The sequence below is a fragment of the Arachis ipaensis genome, chromosome B3 (assembly GCF_059453495.1).
Source record: "Arachis ipaensis isolate K30076 ecotype BB chromosome B3, ASM5945349v1, whole genome shotgun sequence".
NCBI classification, from domain to species: Eukaryota; Viridiplantae; Streptophyta; class Magnoliopsida; order Fabales; family Fabaceae; genus Arachis; species Arachis ipaensis.
Window position 1 is genome coordinate 61,094,917 of NC_142438.1, and position 22,212 is coordinate 61,117,128.

The 22,212-nt window shown below is 39.0% G+C and overlaps 2 non-coding genes across 2 annotated transcripts; both read right to left on the reverse strand.

Moving 5' to 3' along the window:
* Nucleotides 1–2,605: 2,605 nt before the first annotated feature.
* On the reverse strand, nt 2,606–2,713 carry LOC148570820 (small nucleolar RNA R71). Its single transcript, XR_015908085.1, has one exon. It is a non-coding gene; the product is annotated as a small nucleolar RNA R71 (small nucleolar RNA).
* Nucleotides 2,714–20,486: 17,773 nt separating this feature from the next.
* LOC148570821 (small nucleolar RNA R71) lies at nt 20,487–20,594 on the reverse strand. Its single transcript, XR_015908309.1, has one exon. It is a non-coding gene; the product is annotated as a small nucleolar RNA R71 (small nucleolar RNA).
* Nucleotides 20,595–22,212: the final 1,618 nt, after the last annotated feature.

A 22,212-nucleotide genomic window follows, 5' to 3' on the forward strand; every position in this document is an offset into this window, starting at 1 on the left:
ATTTCATGTAGTTATGAGTATGTTCTAGTTGGTTTTTAGTCTATTTTCATTATTTTTTAGGAAAAATTTATATTTCTGGACTTTACTATGAGTTGTGTGTTTTTCTGTAATTTCAGGTATTTTTCTGGCTGAAATTGAAGGAGCTGAGCAAAAATCTGATTCAGGCTGAAAAAGGACTGCTGATGCTGTTGGATTCTGACCTCCTTGCACTCAAAGTAGATTTTCTGGAGCTACAGAACTCGAACTGGTATGCTTTCAATTGCGTTGGAAAGTAGACATCCAGGGCTTTCCATCAATATATAATAGTCCATACTTTGCACAAGTATAGATGGCGTAAACTGGCGTTCAACGCCAGTTCTCTGCCCAATTCTGGCGTCCAGCGCCAGAAAAGGATCAGAAGCTGGAGTTGAACGCCCAAACTGGCACAAAAACTGGCGTTCAACTCCACAAATGGCCTCTACATGTGAATTGCTTAAATCTCAGCCCCAGCACACACCAAGTGGGCCCCAGAAGTGGATCTCTGCATCATCCATCATAGTTTACTCATTTTTTGTAAACCTAGGCTACTAGTTTAGTATTTAAACAACTTTTAGAGACTTCTTTTGGATCTCATGACATTTTTTAGATCTGAACTTTGTACTCTTTGATGGCATGAGTCTCTAAACTCCATTGTTCGGGGTGAGGAGCTCTGCTGTGTCTCGATGAATTAATGCAAGTATTTCTGTTTTCTATTCAAACACGCTTGTTCCTATCTAAGATGTTCATTCACGCTTAACTGTGATGAAGGTGATGATCCATGACACTCATCACCATTCTCAACCCATGAACGTGTGCCTAACAACCACCTCCGTTCTATATCAGATTGAATGAGTATCTCTTAGATCTCTTAATCAGAATCTTCGTGGTATAAGCTAGAATTGATGGCAGCATTCATGAGAATCCGGAAAGTCTAAACCTTGTCTGTGGTATTCCGAGTAGGATTCAAGGATTGAATGACTGTGACAAGCTTCAAACTCCTGAAGGCTGGGCGTTAGTGACAAACGCAAAGGAATCAAGGGATTCTATTCCAACCCGATCGAGAACCAACCGGTGATTAGCCGTGCTGTGACAGAGCGCGTGAGTGTAGTTTTCACTGGAAGGATGGAAGGTAGCCATTGACAACGGTGATCCACCAACACACAGCTTGCCATTGGAGGACGTGCGTGTGTGAACAAGAAGACAGAGAAAAGCAGAGATTCAGAAGACAAAGCATCTCCAAAACTCCAACATATTCTCCATTACTGCATAACAAGTAACCTTTGATCCATGCTCTCTTATTTATTTGCAATTCAACTGATAAACATAATTGACTTCCTGACTAAGATTTACAAGATAACCATAGATTGCTTCAAACCAACAATCTCCGTGGGATTCGACCCTTACTCACGTGAGGTATTACTTGGACGACCTAGTGCACTTGCTGGTCACTGGTACGAGTTGTGAAAAGTGTGATTCACAATTTGTGCATCAAGTTTTTGAACTTGGTATGCGAAATTGCTACTCGGGTTGTGAATTGTTGTTCGAAATTGATTCCCTGGCAATGGCACCAAAAACGAATGCACAGAACCATGGTCTAAACATATTTTCACAACTTCGCATAACTAACCAGCAAGTGCACTGGGTCGTCCAAGTAATACCTTACGTGAGTAAGGGTCGAATCCCACGGAGATTGTCGGTATGAAGCAAGCTATGGTCACCTTGTAAATCTCAGTCAGGCGGATATCAAATGGTTATGGAGTTTTCGAAAATAATATTATAATATAAAGGATAGAAATACTCGAAAACCATTTTCAAAAATTACTAACTCTTTTTCAAAAATAATTTTCGAAAATTCACCTTCTTCCTCATCTCCTTCTATTTATTTATCTACTAACATCTCCTCATCTCACATCTCTGTTATCCTTACCCTTGCGTTTGGATTCTTCATTCTTCTTCACCCCTATTCCTGTTCTTCTTCTTCTACTAACAATAAGGAACCTCTTTACTGTGACATAGAGGATTCCTCTTCTTTTCTTTTTCTCTCCTCTTTCTTATGAGCAGGGACAAAGAAAAAGGCATTCTTGTTGAAGCTGATCCAGAACCTGAAGGAACTCTGAAGAGAAAATTAAGAGAAGCTAAATTACAACAATCTAGAGACGACTTGATTGAAAATTTTGAACAAGTAAAGGAGATGGTAGCCGAACCCAACAACAATGCAAGGAGAATGCTTGGTGACTTTACTGCACCAAATTCTAATTTACATGGAAGAAGCATCTCCATTCCTGCCATTGGAGCAAACAACTTTGATCTGAAACCTCAATTAGTTTCTTTGATGCAGCAGAACTGCAAGTTTCATGGACTTCCATCTGAAGATCCTTTTCAGTTCTTAACTGAATTCTTGCAGATCTGTGATACTGTTAAGATTAATGGAGTAGATCCTGAAGTCTACAGGCTCATGCTTTTCCCTTTTGCTGTAAGAGACAGAGCTAGAGTGTGGTTGGACTCTCAACCCAAAGATAGCCTGAACTCTTGGGATAAGCTGGTCACGGCTTTCTTAGCCAAGTTCTTTCCTCCTCAAAAGCTGAGCAATCTTAGAGTGGATGTTCAAACCTTCAAACAGAAAGATGGTAAATCCCTCTATGAAGCTTGGGAGAGATACAAAGGACTGACCAAAAAGTGTCCTTCTGACATGCTTTCAGAATGGACCATCCTGGATATATTCTATGATGGTCTGTCTGAGTTATCTAAGATGTCATTGGATACCTCTACAGGTGGATCCATTCACCTAAAGAAAACGCCTGCATAAGCTCAAGAACTCATTGACATGGTTGCTAATAACCAGTTCATGTACACTTCTGAGAGGAATCCTGTGAATAATGGGACGCCTATGAAGAAGGGAGTCCTTGAGATTGATACTCTGAATGCCATATTGGCTCAGAAAAAAATATTGACTCAGCAAGTTAATATGATTTCTCAGAGTCTGAATGGAATGCAAGCTGCATCCAACAGTACTCAAGAGGCATCTTCTGAAGAAGAAGCTTATGATCCTGAGAACCCTGCAATAGCAGAGGTAAATTACATGGGTGAACCTTATAGAAACACCTATAATCCATCATGGAGAAATCATCCAAGTTTCTCATGGAAGGATCAAAAGCCTCAACAAGGCTTTAATAATGGTGGAAGAAACAGGTTTAGCAATAGCAAGCCTTTTCCATCATCCACTCAGCAACAGACAGAGAATGCTGAGCAGAATCCATCTAGCTTAGCAAACTTAGTCTCTGATCTGTCCAAGGCCACTGTAAGTTTCATGAATGAAACAAGGTCTTCCATTAGAAATTTGGAAGCACAAGTAGGCCAGCTGAGTAAAAGGATCACTGAAATCCCTCCTAGCACTCTCCCAAGCAATACAGAAGAAAATCCAAAAGGAGAGTGCAAGGCCATTGACATAAGCACCATGGCCGAACCCAAAGAAGGAGAGGAGGACGTAAATCCCAAGGAGGAAGACCTCCTGGGACGTCCAGTTACCAATAAGGAGCTTCCCTCTGTGGAACCAAAGGACTCTGAGGCTCATCTAGAGACCATAGAGATTCCGTTGAACCTCCTTATGCCCTTCATGAGCTCTGATGAGTATTCCTCTTCTGAAGAGAATGAGGATGTTACTGAAAAGCAAGCTGCCAAGTTCCTTGGTGCAATCATGAAGCTGAATGCAAAATTATTTGGTATTGATACTTGGGAAGTTAAACCTCCCTTGTTCATCAATGAACTAAGTGATCTGGATCAACTGACATTGCCTCAGAAGAGACAGGATCCTGGAAAGTTCATAATACCTTGTACCATAGGCACCATGATCTTTAAGGCTCTGTGTGACCTTGGTTCAGGAATAAACCTCATGCCGCTCTCTGTAATAGAGAAACTGGGAATTTATGGGGTGCAAGCTGCTAAAATCTCATTAGAGATGGCAGACAATTAAAGAAAACAGGCATATGGACAAGTAGAGGACGTGTTAGTAAAGGTTGAAGGCCTTTACATCCCTGCTGATTTCATAGTCCTGGATACTGGAAAGGAAGAGGATGAATCCATCATCCTAGGAAGACCTTTCCTGGCCACAGCAAGAGCTGTGATTGATGTTGACAGAGGTGAACTAGTCCTTCAATGGAATGAGGACTCCCTTGTGTTTAAAACTCAAGGATCTCTCTCTGCAACCATGGAGAGGAAGCATGAAAAGCTTCTCTCAAAGAAGAGTCAAACAAAGCCCCCACAATCAAACTCTAAGTTTGGTGTTGGGAGGCCACAACCAAACTATAAGTTTGGTGTTGAACTCCCATATCCAAACTCTAAGTTTGGTGTTGAGAGGTCTCAACAAAGCTCTGCACATCTGTGAGGCTCCATGAGAGCCCACTGTCAAGCTATTGACATTAAAGAAGCGCTTGTTGGGAGGCAACCCAATGTTTATTTACCTAATTCTATTATTGTTTTTCATGTTTTCTTAGGTTCATGATCATGTGGAGTCACAGAATAAATAGAAAAATTGAAAACAGAATCAAAAACAGCAGAAGAAAAATCACACCCTGGAGGAGCATATGTCTGGCGTTCAGCACCAGAACAGAGCATGGTTCTGGCGCTGAACGCCCAAAATGGGCAGCTTCTGGGTGCTGAACACCAGAACAGGCATGGTTATGGCGTTCAACACCAGAAATAGCAACAAATGGGCGTTGAACGCCCCAAATGGACACCAACCTGGCGCTGAACGCCCAGAGTTGTATGCAAGGGCATTTTACATGCCTAATTTGGTGCTGGGATGTAAATGCCTTGACACTTCAGGATCTGTGGACCCCACAGGATCATCTCAAGGATCTGTGGACCCCACAGGATCATCTCAGGGTCTGTAGACCCCACAGGATCCCCACCTACCTCATCATCTCTCTTTCCATTTATGATCATCCCTTCTGTTTTCCATTTACCACTCACATCCATACACCCACTACCTTCAAAATTCAACATCTCTCTCCCACCCAATCCCACCCATATGGCCGAATATACACATCCATCCATCTCCTCAATATCTTCTTCTTCTTCTTCTTCTATTCTTTCTTCTTTTGCTCGAGGGCGAGCAACATTCTAAGTTTGGTGTGGTAAAAGCATAGCTTTTTTGTTTTTTCCATAACCATTGATGGCACCTAAGGCCAGAGAAACCTCTAGAAAGAAAAAAGGGAAGACAAAAGCTTCCATCAAGGGTCCATAGCTCAGTGGTAGAACATTTGACTGCAAATCAAGAGATACCTCAGGGGATACATTTTCTTCCACACAATTATTGGAAGCAACTAAGGGTGGAACATCAAGAGCACTCCATCATCCTTCATGAAATCAGAGAAGATCTAAAAGCAATGAAGGAGGAGCAACAAAGGCAAGGAAGAGACATAGAAGAGCTCAAAGACATCATTTGTTCCTCAAGAAGGAAACGCCACCATCACTAAGGTGGATTCATTCCTTGTTCTTATTTCTTCTGTTTTTCGTTTTCTATGTTATGTGCTTATCTATGTTTGTGTCTTTATTACATGATCATTAGTAGTAGTAACTATGTCTTAAAGTTATGAATGTCCTATGAATCCATCACCTCTCTTAAATGAAAAATGTTTTAATTCAAAAGAACAAGAAGTACATGAGTTTTGAATTTATCCTTGAACTTAGCTTAATTATATTGATGTGGTGACAATGCTTCTTGTTTTCTGAATGTATGCTTGAACAATGCATATGTCTTTTGAAGTTGTTGTTTAAGAATGTTAAATATGTTAGCTCTTGAAAGAATGATGACTAGGAGACATGTTATTTGATAATCTGAAAAATCATAAAAATGATTCTTGAAGCAAGAAAAAGCAGCAAAGAACAAAGCTTGCAGAAAAAAAATTGGCAGAAAAAAAAAAGAAAAAAAAATAGGCAAAAAAAATAGAAAGAAAGAGCAAGCAGAAAAAGCCAAAAGCTCTTAAAACCAAGAGGCAAGAGCAAAAAGCTAGTAACCCTTAAAACCAAAAGGCAAGGGCAATAAAAAGGATCCCAAGGCTTTGAGCATCAGTGGATAGGAGGGCCTAAAGGAATAAAATCCTGGTCTAAGTGGCTAAACCAAGCTGTCCCTAACCATGTGCTTGTGGCGTGTAGGTGTCAAGTGAGAACTTGAGACTGAGCGGTTAAAGTCAAGGTCCAAAGCAAAAAAAAGAGTCTGCTTAAGAACCCTGTACACCTCTAATTGGGGACTTTAGCAAAGCTGAGTCACAATCTGAAAAGGTTCACCCAATTATGTGTCTGTGGCATTTATGTATCCGGTGGTAATATTGGAAAACAAAGTGCTTAGGGCCACGGCCAAGACTCATAAAGAAGCTGTGTTCAAGAATCATCATATTGAGCTAGGAGAATCAATAACACTATCTGAACCATGAGTTCCTATAGATGCCAATCATTCTGAACCTCAATGGATAGAGTGAGATGCCAAAACTACTCAAGAGGCAAAAAGCTATAAGTCCCGCTCATATGATTGAAGCTATGTTTCATTGATAGTTTGGAATTTACAGTATATTCTCTTCTTTTTATCCTAATTGATTTTCAGTTGCTTGGGGACAAGCAACAATTTAAGTTTGGTGTTGTGATGAGCGGATAATTTATACGCTTTTTGACATTGTTTTTAGTATGTTTTTAGTAGGATCTAGTTACTTTTAGGGATGTTTTTAATAGATTTTATGTTAAATTTACATTTCTGGACTTTACTATGAGTTTGTGTGTTTTTCTGTGATTTCAGGTATTTTCTGGCTGAAATTGAGGGACCTGAGCAAAAATCAGATTCAGAGGTTGAAGAAGGACTGCTGATGCTGTTGGATTCTGACCTCCCTGCACTCAAAGTGGATTTTCTGGAGCTACAGAACTCAAAATGGCGCGCTTTTAATTGTTTTGGAAAGTAGACATCCAGGGCTTTCCAGCAATATATAATAGTCCATACTTTGCCTAAGTTTAGATGACGCAAACTGGCGTTCAACGCCAGCTCTCTGCCCAACTCTGGAGTTCAGCGCCAGAAATGGATCAAAAACCAGAGTTGAACGCCAGAAATGGATCCAAACCTGGCGTTCAACTCCACAAATGGCCTCTGCATGTGGAAAGTTAAAGCTCAGCCCAAGTACACACCAAGTGGGCCCCGGAAGTAGATTTATGCATCAATTACTTATTTCTGTAAACCCTAGTGACTAGTTTATTATAAATAGGACCTTTTGCTATTGTATTAGACATCTTTGGACGCCTGGTTCTTAGATCAGAGGGGCTGGCCATTCGACCATGCCTAGACCTTTCACTTATTTAGTTTTAACGGTAGCGTTTCTACACTCCATAGATTAAGGTGTGGAGCTCTGCTGTTCCTCAAAGATTAATGCAAAGTACTACTGTTTTCTATTCAATTCATCTTATTTCCCTTCTAAGATATTCATTCGTACTTCAATCTGAATGTGATGAACGTGACAATCATCATCATTCCCTATGAACGCGTGCCTAACAACCACCTCCATTTTACCTTAGACTGAATGAGTATCTCTTAGATCTCCTAACCAGAATCTTCGTGGTGTAAGCTAGAATGATGGCGGCATTCAAGAGAATCCGGAAGGTCTAAACCTTGTCTGTGGTAGTCCGAGTAGGATTCAATGAATGAATGACTGTGACGAGCTCCAAACTCGCGATTGCAGGGCGTTAGTGACAGACGCAAAAGGATAGTAAATCCTATTCCAGCATGATCGAGAACCGACAGATGAATAGCCGTGCCGTGACAGGGTGCGTTGACCATTTTCACTGAGAGGATAAGATGAAGCCATTGACAAGGGTTATGCCTCCAGATGATTAGCCGTGCCGTGATAGGGCATTGGATCATTTTCCCGAGAGATGACCGAAAGTAGCCATTGACAGTGGTGATGTATCACATAAAGCCAGCCATGGAAAGGAGTAAGACTGATTGGATGAAGATAGCAGGAAAGCAGAGGTTCAGAGGAACGAAAAGCATCTCCATTCGCTTATCTGAAATTCCTACCAATGATTTACATAAGTACCTCTATCCCTATTCTATTATTTATTATTCGAAAACACCATTATCAATTTATATCTGCCTAACTGAGATTTGCAAGGTGACCATAGCTTACTTCATACCAAGAATCTCCGTGGGATTCGACCCTTACTCACGTAAGGTATTACTTGGACGACCCAGTGCACTTGCTGGTTAGTTACACGGAGTTGTGAACCATGGTCTTAGCATCATGTTTTTGGCGCCATTTCCAAACAGATGCTCCTCCAGGGTGTGATTTTTCTTCTGCTGTTTTTTGATTCCGTTTTCAATTTTTATATTTATTTTGTGACTCCACATGATCATGAACCTACAAAGACATATAACTAAGAAAAATATAGTTAGATAAATAAATAAAAATTGGGTTACCTCCCAACAAGCGCTTCTTTAATGTCAATAGCTTGACAGTGGGCTCTCATGGAGCCTCACAGATGTGCAGAGCTTTGTTGAGACTCTCCAACACCAAACTTAGAGTTTGGATATGGGAGTTCAACACCAAACTTAGAGTTTGGTTGTGGCCTCCCAACACCAAACTTAGAGTTTGACTGTGGGGGCTCTGGTTGACTCTGCTTTGAGAGAAGCTTTTTCTGCTTCCTCTCCATGGTTGCAGAGGGAGATCCTTGAGTTTTAAACATAAGGGAGTCCTTATTCCATTGAAGGACTATTTCACCTCTGTCAACATCAATCACAGCTCTTGCTGTGGCCAGGAAAGGTCTTCCTAGGATGATGGTTTCATCCTCTTCCTTTCCAGTATCCAGGACTATGAAATCAGCAGGGATGTAAAGGCCATCAACCTTTACTAACACGTCCTCTACTTGTCCATAAGCCTGTTTTCTTGAACTGTCTGCCATCTCTAATGAGATTTTAGCAGCTTGCACCCCATAGATTCCCAGTTTCTCTATTACAGAGAGGGGCATGAGGTTTATTCCTGAACCAAGGTCACACAGAGCCTTAAAGATCATCGTGCCTATGGTACAGGGTATTATGAACTTTCTAAGATCCTGTCTCTTCTGAGGCAATGTCAGTTGATCCAGATCACTTAGTTCATTGATGAACAAGGGAGGTTCAATTTCCCATGTATCAATGCCAAATAATTTGGCATTCAGCTTCATGATTGCACCAAGAAACTTGGCAGTTTGCTCTTCAGTAACATCCTCATTCTCTTCAGAAGAGGAATACTCATCAGAGCTCATGAAGGGCATAAGGAGGTTCAATGGAATCTCTATGGTCTCTAGATGAGCCTCAGAGTCCATTGGTTCCTCAGAGGGAAGCTCCTTATTGATCACTGGACGTCCCAGGAGGTCTTTCTCTTTGGGATTCACGTCCTCTCCTCTCCTCACAGTTTCGGCCATGATGCTTATGTCAATGGCCTTGCACTCTCCTTTTGGATTCTCTTCTGTATTGCTTGGGAGAGTACTAGGAGGGATTTCAGTGATCCTTTTACTCAGCTGGCCCACTTGTGCTTCCAGATTTCTAATGGAAGACCTTGTTTCATTCATGAAACTTACAGTGGCCTTAGATAGATCAGAGACTAAGTTTGCCAAATTAGAAGTATTTTGTTCAGAGTTCTCTGTCTATTGCTGAGTGGATGATGGAAAAGGTTTATTATTGCTAAACCTGTTTCTTCCACCATTATTAAAGCCTTGTTGAGGCTTTTGATCCTTCCATGAGAAATTTGTATGATTTCTCCATGATGAGTTATAGGTGTTTCCATAAGGTTCACCTAAATAATTTACCTCTGCTATTGCAGGGTTTTCAGGATCATAAGATTCTTCTTCAGAAGATGCCTCTTGAGTACTGTTGGATGCAGCTTGCATTCCATGCAGACTCTGAGAGATCATATTGACTTGCTGAGTCAATATTTTATTCTGAGCCAATATGGCATTCAGAGTATCAACTTCAAGAACTCCCTTCTTCATAGGCGTCCCATTGCTCATAGGATTCCTTTCAGAAGTGTACATGAACTGGTTATTAGCAACAATGTCAATGAGTTCTTGAGCTTCTGCAGGCGTTTTCTTTAGGTGAATGGATCCACCTGCAGAAGTGTCCAGTGACATCTTTGATAGCTCAGACAGACCATCATAGAATATATCCAGGATGGTCCATTCTGAAAGCATCTCAGAAGGACACTTTTTGGTCAGTCCTTTGTATTTCTCCCAAGCTTCATAGAGGGATTCACCTTCTTTCTGTCTGAAGGTTTGAACAGCCACTCTAAGCTTGCTCAGCTTTTGAGGAGGGAAGAACTTGGCTAAGAAAGCCTTGACCAGCTTATCCCAAGAGTTCAGGCTGTCTTTAGGTTGAGAATCCAACCATATTCTAGCTCTGTCTCTTACAGCAAAAGAGAAAAGCATGAGCCTGTAGACTTCAGAATCTACTCCATTAGTCTTAACAGTATCACATATCTGCAAGAATTCATTTAAGAACTGAAAAGGATCTTCAGATGGAAGTCCATGAAACTTGCAGTTCTGCTGCATCAGAGAAACTAATTGAGGTTTCAGCTCAAAGTTGTTTGCTCCAATGGCAGGAATGGAGATGCTTCTTCTATGTAAATTGGAATTAGATGCAGTAAAGTCACCAAGTATCTTCCTTACATTATTATTATTTTCGGCTGCCATCTCCTCTTCCTGTTCGAAAATTTCTGAAAGGTTATCTCTGGATTGTTGTAATTTAGCTTCTCTTAATTTTCTCTTCAGAGTTCTTTCAGGTTCTGGATCTACTTCAACAAGAATATTCTTGTCCTTGCTCCTGCTCATATGACAAAGAAGAGGGCACAAAAAAAATAATAATAATATGGATCCTTTATACCACAGTATAGGGATCCCTGTGTGAGTAGAAGAAGAGGGGGAGACAAAGAATGTAATATAATGGAAGAAACACAACTGTGAGGAGGGTTGAGATGTGAGATGAGATGTTAGTGAATGAATAAATAAATAGAATAAGATGAGAGAGAAGGAATTTTCGAAAATAATTTTTGAAAAAGAGTTAGTGATTTTTGAAAATAGTTTTTGAAAAATGTTAGTAATTTTCGAAAATTAAGATCTAAAAATTAAAATAATTAATAAATTAAAAAGAAATTTTGAAAAAAGGGGAAGATATTTTCGAAAATGAGAGAGAGAGAGAGTTAGTTAGGTAGTTTTGAAAAAGTTAAGAAACAAACAAAAAGTTAGTTAGTTAGTTGAAACAAATTTGAAAATTAATTTTGAAAAGATAAGAAGTTAGGAAGTTGGAAAAGATATTTTGAAATTAGACTTTTGAAAAAGATAAGATGAGAAGATATTTTTGAAAAGATATGATTGAAATTAGTTTTGAAAAAGATTTGATTTTTTAAAATCTCAATTAATGACTTGATTCATAAGAAATCACAAGATATGATTCTAGAACTCAAAGTTTGAATCTTTCTTAACAAGCAAGTAACAAACTTGAAATTGTTGAATCAAAACATTAATTGTTATTGTTATTTTCGAAAATTTGGTATAAAAATATGAAAAAGATTTTTGAAAAATATTTTTGGAATTTTCGAAAATAACTAAGAATCTTGAAAAAGATTTGATTTTTGAAAAAGATTTTGAAAAAGATAAGATTTTCAAATTGAAAATTTGATTTGACTCATAAGAAACAACTTGATTTTAAAAATTTTTGAAAAAGTCAACTCAAATTTTCGAATTTGATGGGAGAAAAAGGGAAAGATATTTTTTTTTTGTTTTTTGAATTTTTATGATGAGAGAGGAAAACAGGAAAACTGATGCAATGCATGAAAGTTATGGATCAAAACAATGAATGCATGCAAGAATGCTATGAATGTCAAGATGAACACCAAGAACACTTTGAATGTCAAGATGAACATCATAGACACAATTTTGAAAAATTTTTAATGCAAAGAAAACATGCAAGACACCAAACTTAGAATTCTTTAATGCTTACGCACTAAGAATTCAAGAATGCATATGAAAAACACCAGACAACACAAAACAAAAAATCATCAAGATCAAACAAGTAGACTTACCAAGAACAACTTGAAGATCATGAAGAACACTATGAATGCATGATATTTTCGAAAAATGCAAGATGCATATGCAAGTGACACCAAACTTATGATATGACTCAAGACTCAAACAAGAAACACAAAATATTTTTTTGATTTTTATGATTTTCTAATTTTTTTTTGGATTTTTTTCGAAAATTATATGAAAATAAAAATAAGGATTCCAAAATTTTTAATATGAATTCCAGGAATCTTGCCATGTTAGTCTTAAAGCTCTAATCAAAGGGTCAGGCATGGCTTAATAGCCAGCCAAGCTTTAATAAAAATATGAGTGTAATTCAGGCATGACAAGCCTAACATGCCCTATTCAGAAGAATTGGGCATGACTCCATTGAGGTGATTAGTTGAAGACCAATCCCAAAGCAGTTTGGGTATGGCTTTACAGCTAGATAGGCTTCAACATGCTTCATGAAACACTAGAATTCATTCTTAAAAATTCTAAAGAAAAATAATATTTTTGAAAACATTTTTTTTTCGAAAACAAGTGAGAAATTTTTGAAAGGTTTTTGAAAAATTTTTGAAAGGAAAACAAAAAGAAAATTACCTAATTTGAGCAACAAGATGAACCGTCAGTTGTCCAAACTCGAACAATCCCCGGCAGCGGCGCCAAAAACTTAGTATGCGGAATCGTGATTACACTTTAATTATGTAAAATTCATTGCTCTTTCTTTCCCTGGAAATGGCGCCAAAAACATGATGCCAAGACCATGGTTCACAACTCCGTGTAACTAACCAGCAAGTGCACTGGGTCGTCCAAGTAATACCTTACGTGAGTAAGGGTCGAATCCCACGAAGATTGTTGGTATGAAGCAAGCTATGGTCACCTTGCAAATCTCAGTTAGGTAGATATAAATTGATAATGGGGTTTTCGAATAATAATTAATAGAATAGGGATAGAAATACTTATGCAATTCATTGGTGAGAATTTCAGATAAGCGAATGGAGATGCTTTCGTTCCTCTGAACCTCTGCTTTCCTGCTATCTTCATCCAATCAGTCTTACTCCTTTCCATGGCTGGCTTTATGTGATACATCACCACTGTCAATGGCTACTTTCCGTCATCTCTCGGGAAAATGATCCTATGCCCTGTCACGGTACGACTAATCGTCTGGAGGCATCACCCTTGTCAATGGCTTCATCTTATCCTCTCAGTGAAAATGGTCAACGCACCCTGTCACGGCACGGCTATTCATCTGTTGGTTCTCGATCATGCTGGAATAGGATTTACTATCCTTTTGCGTCTGTCACTAACGCCCTGAAATCGCGAGTTTGGAGCTCGTCACAGTCATTCATTCATTGAATCCTACTCGGAATACCACAGACAAGGTTTAGACTTTCCGGATTCTCTTGAATGCCGCCATCATTCTAGCTTACGCCACGAAGATTCTGATTAAGAGATCTAAGAGATACTTATTCAGTCGAAGGTAGAACGGAAGTGGTTGTCAGGCACGCGTTCATAGGGAATGATGATGATTGTCACGTTCATCACATTCAGATTGAAGTACGAATGAATATCTTAGAAGCGAAACAAGATGAATTGAATAGAAAACAGTAGTACTTTGCATTAATCTTTGAGGAACAGCAGAGCTCCACACCTTAATCTATGGAGTGTAGAAACTCTACAGTTAAAAATACATAAGTGAAAGGTCCAGGCATGGGCGAATGGCCAGCCCCCTAAAACGTGATCTAGGATAGCATACCACTGATCAAAGATGTCTAATACAATAGTAAAAGGTCCTATTTATAATAAACTAGCTACTAGGGTTTACAGAAGTAAGTAATTGATGCATAAATCCACTTCCGGGGCCCACTTGGTGTGTGCTCGGGGTGAGCTTGAGTGTTGCACGTTTAGAGGTCCTTCTTGGAGTTGAACGCCAGCTTTTGTGCCAGTTTGGGCGTTCAACTCTGGTTTTGGCTCCTTTTCTGGCGCTGGACGCCAGATTTGGGTAGAAAGCTGGCGTTGAACGCCAGTTTACGTCGTCTATTCTTGGCTAAAGTATGGACTATTATATATTTCTGGAAAGCCCTGGATGTCTACTTTCCAACGCAATTGGAAGAGCGCCATTTCGAGTTCTGTAGCTCCAGAAAATTTACATTGAGTGCAGGGAGGTCAGAATCCAACAGCATCAGCAGTCCTTCTTCAACCTCTGAATCTGATTTCTGCTCAAGTCCCTCAATTTCAGCCAGAAAATACCTAAAATCACAGAAAAACACACAAACTCATAGTAAAGTCCAGAAATGTGAATTTAACATAAAAACTAACGAAAACATCCCTAAAAGTAACTAGATCCTACTAAAAACATACTAAAAACAATGTCAAAAAGCGTATAAATTATCCGCTCATCACAGGTCGTCCAAGTAATACCTCACGTGAGTAAGGGTCGAATCCCACGGAGATTGTTGGTTTTAAGCAATCTATGGTTATCTTATAAATCTTAGTCAGGAAGTCAATTATGTTTATCAGTTGAATTGCGAATAACCAAGAGAGCATAAATTAAAGGTTACTTGTTATGCAGGAATGGAGAATATGTTGGAGTTTTGGAGATGCTTTGTCTTCTGAATCTCTGCTTTCCTCTGTCTTCTGATTCACGCATGCACGTCCTCCTATGGCAAGCTGTGTATTGGTGGATCACCGTTGTCAATGGCTACCTTCCATCCTTCCAGTGAAAACTACGCTCACGCGCTCTGTCACAGCACGGCTAATCACCGGTTGGTTCTCAATCCGGTTGGAATAGAATCCCTTGATTCCTTTGCGTTTGTCACTAACGCCCAGCCTTCAGGAGTTTGAAGCTCGTCACAGTCATTCAATCCTTGAATCCTACTCGGAATACCACAGACAAGGTTTAGACTTTCCGGATTCTCATGAATGCCGCCATCAATTCTAGCTTATACCACGAAGATTCTGATTAAGAGATCTAAGAGATACTCATTCAATTTGATATAGAATGGAGGTGGTTGTCAAGCACACGTTCATAGGTTGAGAATGGTGATGAGTGTCACAGATCATCACCTTCATCACAGTTAAGCGCGAATGAACATCTTAGATAGGAACAGGCGTGTTTGAAATAGAAATACTTGCACTAATTCATCGAGACACAGCAGAGCTCCTCACCCCCAACAATGGAGTTTAGAGACTCATGCCGTCAAAGAGTACAAAGTTCATATCTAAAAATGTCATGAGATGCAAAATAAGTCTCTAAAAGTTGTTTAAATACTAAACTAGTAGCCTAGGTTTACAAAAAAATGAGTAAACTATGATGGATGATGCTGAGATCCACTTTTGGGGCCCACTTGGTGTGTGTTGGGGCTGAGATTTAAGCAATTCACGTGCAGAGGCTATTTGTGGAGTTGAACGCCAGTTTTTGTGCCAGTTTGGGCGTTCAACTCCAGCTTTTGATCCTTTTCTGGCGCTGGACGCCAGAATTGGGCAGAGAACTGGCGTTGAACGCCAGTTTACGTCATCTATCCTTGTGCAAAGTATGGATTATTATATATTGCTGGAAAGCCCTGGATGTCTATTTTCCAACGCAATTGGAAGCATGCCATTTCGAGTTCTGTAGCTCCAGAAAAAATCCACTTTGAGTGCAGGGAGGTCAGAATCCAACAGCATCAGCAGTCCTTTTTCAGCCTGAATCAGATTTTTGCTCAGCTTCTTCAATTTCAGCAAGAAAAATACCTGAAATTACAGAAAAACAAACAACTCATAGTAAAGTCCAGAAATATGAATTTTTCCTAAAAACTAATGGAAATAAACTAAAAACTAACTAAAACATACTAAAAACTATATGAAATTAACCCCAAAAAGCGTATAAAATATTCGCTCATCATAAATTCATATTTCTGGACTTTACTATGAGTTTCTGTGTTTTTCTGTGATTTCAGGTATTTTCTGGCTGAAATTGAGGGACTTGAGCAGAAATCAGATTCAGAGGTTGAAGAAGGACTGCTGATGCTGTTGGATTCTGACCTCCCTGCACTCAAAGTGGATTTTCTGGAGCTACAAAACTCGAAATGGCGCGCTCCCAATTGTGTTGGAAAGTAGACATCCAGGGCTTTCCAGCAATATATAATAGTCCATACTTTGGCTAAGAATAGACGACGTAAACTGGCGTTCAACGCCAGCTCTCTGCCAAATTCTGGCGTCCAGCGCCAGAAAAGGATCCAATACCAGAGTTGAATGCCAGAAATGGATCAAAACCTGGCGTCTGATGAGCGGATAATTTATACGCTTTTTGACATTGTTTTTAGTATGTTTTAGTAGGATCTAGTTACTTTTAGGGATGTTTTCATTAGTTTTTATGTTAAATTCACATTTCTGGACTTTACTATGAGTTTGTGTGTTTTTCTGTGATTTCAGGTATTTTCTGGCTGAAATTGAGGGACTTGAGCAGAAATCAGATTCAGAGGTTGAAGAAGGACTGCTGATGCTGTTGGATTCTGACCTCCCTGCACTCAAAGTGGATTTTCTGGAGCTACAGAACTCGAAATGGTGCGCTTCCAATTGCGTTGGAAAGTAGACATCCAGGGCGTTCCAGCAATATATAATAGTCCATACTTTGGCCAAGAATAGACAACGTATACTGGCATTCAACGCCAGCTTTCTACCCAAATCTGGCGTCCAGCGCCAGAAAAGGAGACAAAACCAGAGTTGAACGCCCAAACTGGCACAAAAGCTGGCGTTCAACTCCAAGAAGGACCTCTACACGTGCAACACTCAAGCTCAGCCCAAGCACACACCAAGTGGGCCCTAGAAGTGGATTTATGCATCAATTACTTACTCATGTAAACCCTAGTAGCTAGTTTATTATAAATAGGACCTTTTACTATTGTATTAGGAGTCTTTTTGACAATCTTTGGATTATCTATTGATCTATTGATCACGTTTTAGGGGCTGGCCATCTCGGTCATGCCTGGACCTTTAACTTATGTATTTTCAACGGTAGAGTTTCTACACTCCATAGCTTAAGGTGTGGAGCTCTGTTGTTCCTCAAAGATTAATGCAAAGTACTACTGTTTTCTTTTCAATTCATCTTATTTCGCTTCTAAGATATTCATTCGCACTTCAACCTGAATGTGATGAACGTGACAATCATCATCATTCCCTATGAACGCGTGCCTGACAACCACTTCCGTTCTACCTTCGACTGAATGAGTATCTCTTAGATCTCCTAACCAGAATCTTCGTGGTGTAAGCTAGAATGATGGCGGCATCCAAGAGAATCCAGAAGGTCTAAACCTTGTCTGTGGTATTCCGAGTAGGTTTCAATGATTGGATGACTGTGACGAGCTCCAAACTCGCGATTGCAGGGCGTTAGTGACAGACGCAAAAGGATAGTAAATCCTATTCCAGCATGATCGAGAACCGACAGATGAATAGCCGTGCCGTGACAGGGTGCGTTGATCATTTTCACTGAGAGGATAAGATGAAGCCATTGACAAAGGTGATGCCTCCAGACGATTAGCCGTGCCGTGACAAGGCATTGGATCATTTTCCCGAGAGATGACCGAAAGTAGCCGTTGATAATGGTGATGTATCACATAAAGCCAGCCATGGAAAGGAGTAAGACTGACTGGATGAAGATAGAAGGAAAGCAGAGGTTCAGAGGAACGAGAAGCATCTCCATTCGCTTATCTGAAATTCTCACCAATAATTTACACAAGTACCTCTATCCCTATTATATTATTTATTATTCGAAAACACCATTATCAATTTATAACTGCCTAACTGAGATTTGCAAGGTGACCATAGCTTGCTTCATACCAACAATCTCCGTGGGATTCGACCCTTACTCACGTAAGGTATTACTTGGACGACCCAGTGCACTTGCTGGTTAGTTACACGGAGTTGTGAACCATGGTCTTGGCATCATGTTTTTGGCGCCATTTCCAGGGAAAGAAAGAGCAATGAATTTTACATAATTAAAGTGTAATCACGATTCCGCGTACCAAGTTTTTGGCGCCGTTGCCGGGGATTGTTTGAGTATGGACAACTGACGGTTCATCCTGTTGCTCAGATTAGGTAATTTTCTTTTTGTTTTCTTTTCAAAAAAAATTTTCAAAAAAATCTTTCAAAAATTTTCTCACCTGTTTTCGAAAAAAATTTTAGATTCAAAATTTTTAAGAATAAATTCTAGTGTTTCATGAAGCATGTGAAGCCTAGCTGGCTGTAAAGCCATGTCTAAATTCGTTTGGACTGAGGCTTCCAACCATCAGCTGTTATACGATTGTAGGGTATGTCAGGCATGTCATGTCTGGTTTACATGCTGAAGCTTGGCTGGCCATTGGCCATGTCTAGTGTTTTGGACCGGAGCTTTCATTGAAAGCTTGGCTGGCTAGTGAGCCATGTCTAATTCCTGGACTGAAGCTTTAGACTAAGAATGCAAGATTCCTGGAATTCATATTAAAAATTTTGGAATCCTTATTTTCCTTTTTCTAAAATTTTTCGAAAAAAAAAATCATAAAATCAAAAATATTTTTGTGTTTCTTGTTTGAGTCTTGAGTCATATCATAAGTTTGGTGTCACTTGCATATTCATCTTGCATCTTTTCGAAAATTTATGCATTCATAGTGTTCTTCATGATCTTCAAGTTGTTCTTGGTAAGTCTTCTTGTTTGATCTTGATGATTTTTTGTTTTGTGTTGTATGTTGTTTTTCATATGCATTCTTGAATTCTTAGTGTCTAAGCATTAAAGAATTCTAAGTTTGGTGTCTTGCATGTTTTCTTTCCATTAAAAATTTTTCAAAATTGTGTTCTTGATGTTCATCATGATCTTCATAGTGTTCTTGGTGTTCATCTTGACATTCATAGTGTTCTTGCATGCATTCCTTGTTTTGATTCAAAAATAAAAGAGAAAAACATGAAAATGATGTTTTTAATTTTTTCTCTCTCATCATTCAAAATTCAAAAAAAAAAAATCTTTCCCTTTTTCTCTCATCAAATTCGAAAATTTGAGTTGACTTTTTCAAAAATTTTTTAAAATCAAGTTGTTTCTTATGAGTCAAATCAATTTTTCAATTTGAAAATCTTATCTTTTTCAAAATCTTTTCCAAAATTATTAGTTATTTTCGAAAATTCCAAAAATAATTTTCAAAAATCTTTTTCTTATTTTTATATCAAATTTTTGAAAATAACATAATCAATTAATGTTTTGATTCAAAAATATGAAGTTTGTTACTTGCTTGTTAAGAAAGATTCAAACTTTAAGTTCTAGAATCATATCTTGTGATTTCTTATGAATCAAGTCATTAATTGAGATTTTAAAAATAAAATCTTTTTCAAAACTAATTTCTAAAATATCTTCTTATCTTACCTTTTGCAAAAAAATTGGTTTCAAAATATCTTTTCTAACCTCCTAACTTCTTATCTTTTCAAAATTTGTTTTAACTAACTAACTAACTTTTTGTTTGTTTCTTAACTTTTTCAAAACCACCTAACTAACTCTCTCTCTCTCATTTTCGAAAATATCTTCCCCCTTTTTCAAAATTTCTTTTTAATTTATTAATTATTTTAATTTTTAAATCTTAATTTTCGAAAATTACTAATATTTTTCAAAAACTATTTTCAAAAATCACTAACTCTTTTTCAAAAATTATTTTCAAAAATTCCTTCTCTCTCATCTTATTCTATTTATTTATTCATTCACTAACATCTCATCTCACATCTCAACCCTCCTCACAGTTGTGTTTCTTCCATTATATTACATTCTTTGTCTCCCCCTCTTCTTCTACTCACACAGGGATCTCTATACTGTGGTATAAAGGATCCATATTATTATTATTATTATTATTTTGTGCCCTCTTCTTTGTCATATGAGCAGGAGCAAGGACAAGAATATTCTTGTTGAAGAAGATCCAGAACCTGAAAGGACTCTGAAGAGAAAATTAAGAGAAGCTAAATTACAACAATCCAGAGATAACCTTTCAGAAATTTTCGAACAGGAAGAGGAGATGGCAGCCGAAAATAATAATAATGTAAGGAAGATGCTTGGTGACTTTACTGCACCTAATTCCAATTTACATGGAAGAAGCATCTCCATTCCTGCCATTGGAGCAAACAACTTTGAGCCGAAACCTCAATTAGTTTCTCTGATGCAGCAGAACTGCAAGTTTCATGGACTTCCATCTGAAGATCCTTTTCAGTTCTTAACTGAATTCTTGCAGATATGTGATACTGTTAAGACTAATGGAGTATATCCTGAAGTCTACAGGCTCATGCTTTTCCCTTTTGCTGTAAGAGACAGAGCTAGAATATGGTCGTATTCTCAACCTAAAGACAGCCTGAACTCTTGGGATAAGTTGGTCAAGGCTTTCTTAGCCAAGTTCTTCCCTCCTCAAAAGCTGAGCAAGCTTAGAGTGGATGTTCAAACCTTCAGACAGAAAGAAGGTGAACCCCTCTATGAAACTTGGGAGAGATACAAAGGACTGACCAAAAAGTGTCCTTCTGACATGCTTTCAGAATGGACCATCCTAGATATATTCTATGATGGTCTGTCTGAGCTATCAAAGATGTCACTGGACACTTCTGCAGGTGGATCCATTCACCTAAAGAAAACGCCTGCAGAAGCTCAAAAACTCATTGACATGGTTGCTAATAACCAGTTCATGTACACATTTGAAAGGAATCCTGTGAGCAATGGGACGCCTATGAAGAAGGGAGTTCTTGAAGTTGATACTCTGAATGCCATATTGGCTCAGAATAAAATATTGACTCAGCAAGTCAATATGATCTCTCAGAGTCTGCATGGAATGCAAGCTGTATCCAACAGTACTCAAGAGGCATCTTCTAAAGAAGAAGCTTATGATCCTGAAAACCCTGCAATAGCAGAGGTAAATTATTTAGGTGAACCTTATGGAAACACCTATAACTCATCATGGAAAAATCATCCAAATTTCTCATGGAAGGATCGAAAGCCTCAACAAGGCTTTAATAATGGTGGAAGAAACAGGTTTAGCAATAATAAACCTTTTCCATCATCCACTCAGCAACAGACAGAGAACTCTGAACAAAATACTTCTAATTTGGCAAACTTAGTCTCTGATCTATCTAAGGCCACTGTAAGTTTCATGAATGAAACAAGGTCTTCCATTAGAAATCTGGAAGCACAAGTGGGCCAGCTGAGTAAAAGGATCACTGAAATCCCTCCTAGTACTCTCCCAAGCAATACAGAAGAGAATCCAAAAGGAGAGTGCAAGGCCATTGACATAAGCATCATGGCCGAACCTGTGAGGAGAGGAGAGGACATGAATCCCAAGGAGGAAGACCTCCTGGGACGTCCAGTGATCAATAAGGAGCTTTCCTCTGAGGAACCAAAGGACTCTGAGGCTCATCTAGAGACCATAGAGATTCCATTGAACCTCTTTATGCCCTTCATGAGCTCTGATGAGTATTCCTCTTCTGAAGAGAATGAGGATGTTACTGAAGAGCAAACTACCAAGTTTCTTGGTGCAATCATGAAGCTAAATGCCAAATTATTTGGCATTGATACATGGGAAATTGAACCTCCCTTGTTCATCAATGAACTAAGTGATCTGGATCAACTGACATTGCCTCAGAAGAGACAGGATCCTGGAAAGTTCATAATACCCTGTACCATAGGCACGATGATCTTTAAGGCTCTGTGTGACCTTGGTTCAGGAATAAACCTCATGCCCCTCTCTGTAATAGAGAAACTGGGAATCTATGGGGTGCAAGCTGCTAAAATCTCATTAGAGATGGCAGACAGTTCAAGAAAACAGGCTTATGGACAAGTAGAGGACGTGTTAGTAAAGGTTAAAGGCCTTTACATCCCTGCTGATTTCATAGTCCTGGATACTTGAAAGGAAGAGGATGAATCCATCATCCTAGGAAGACCTTTCCTGGCCACAGCAAGAGCTGTGATTGATGTTGACAGAGGTGAAATAGTCCTTCAATGGAATAAGGACTCCCTTGTGTTTAAAACTCAAGGATCTCCCTCTGCAACCATGGAGAGGAAGCAGAAAAAGCTTCTCTCAAAGCAGAGTCAACCAGAGCCCCCACAGTCAAACTCTAAGTTTGGTGTTGGGTGGCCACAACCAAACTCTAAGTTTGGTG